Source organism: Oryx dammah, unplaced genomic scaffold, assembly GCF_014754425.2.
Source record: "Oryx dammah isolate SB20612 unplaced genomic scaffold, SCBI_Odam_1.1 HiC_scaffold_16, whole genome shotgun sequence".
NCBI lineage: Eukaryota > Metazoa > Chordata > Mammalia > Artiodactyla > Bovidae > Oryx > Oryx dammah.
In genome coordinates this window covers 98,286-99,274 of record NW_024070200.1, presented here as the reverse complement: position 1 = coordinate 99,274, position 989 = coordinate 98,286, and the positions used below count along the sequence as shown (strand labels likewise).

The 989-nt window shown below is 60.9% G+C and overlaps 1 long non-coding RNA gene and 1 gene segment (V, D, J or C); one reads left to right on the top strand and one right to left on the bottom strand.

Moving 5' to 3' along the window:
• Nucleotides 1–989, bottom strand: part of LOC120875669 — a gene marked incomplete at its 5' end in the record, with an annotated part of 77,981 nt that overhangs the window by 61,471 nt on the left and 15,521 nt on the right.
• LOC120875106 lies at nucleotides 397–924 on the top strand. The gene is made up of 3 exons (XR_005723816.1): nucleotides 397–409; nucleotides 526–573; nucleotides 865–924. It is a non-coding gene; the product is annotated as an uncharacterized LOC120875106 (long non-coding RNA).

The following is a 989-nucleotide window of genomic DNA, read 5'->3' as shown; positions in this document are numbered from 1 at the left end:
GCCAGCCCACCCTCACTACCCGCGGCTCAGCCACTTGGGGTCTGGCCTGGGGTCTGGGGTCATCAATAAGAGTGATACACTCAGGCCCCCAGTTCTCAGCACAATCAGATCACTGAGGTCAGCCCACTGTTGACCAGGACAGTCCAGTGTGTTCAGCTCAGTCCATCTAGACCCACCAGCCTCAGTGGAGGTTAAATGGACCCAAAGCATCTCAACAATTTGCCCAAGTCAAGCCAGCTCAGTGGGTTCACTTCTGCTGGCCCAGTCTCAGCCCACCATGGTTAACTCAGCACACCCCAGTTAAGCCAAGGCTAGCCCAGACAAGCTCAGCCCAGCTCAGCTCAGTTCAGCCCAGTTCAGCCCAGTTCTACCCAGATCAGCCCAATCCAGGCCAGCTCAACCCAGCTCAGTTCAGCTCAGCTCAGCTCAACCCTCTCAGCCCAGCTCACCCCTCTCAGCCCAGCTCACCTGCTCAGCCAGCTAAGCCCAGTTCAGCCCAGCTCAGCTCAGCTCATCTCAGCTCAGCCCAGCCCACCCACTCAGCCCAGCTCAGCCCAGCCCAGCTCAACTCAGGTCAGTACAGCCCGACTCAGCCCAGCCCAGCTCAGCCCAGCCCAGCCCAGCTAAGCTGAGCTCAGCCTAGCTCAGCCTAGCTCAGCCCAGGCCAGCTCAGCCCAACTTAGCTCAGCTCAGCTCAGCCCAGCTCACCCACTCTGCTCAGCTCAACAGAGCCCAGCTCAACCCAGTTCAGCTCAGTTCAGCCCAGCTCAGCCCAGCTCACCCACTCTGCCCAGCCCAGCACAGCCAAGCTCAGCCCAGCCCAGCTCAGCCCAGGCCAGCTCAGCCCAACTCAGCTCAGCTCAGCTCAGCCCAGCTCACCCACTCTGCCCAGCTCAACACAGCCCAGCTTAGCCCAGTTCAGCCCAGCTCAGCCCAGCCCAGCTCAACCCAGCTCAGCCCAGCTCACCCATTCTTCTCAGCTCAACCCA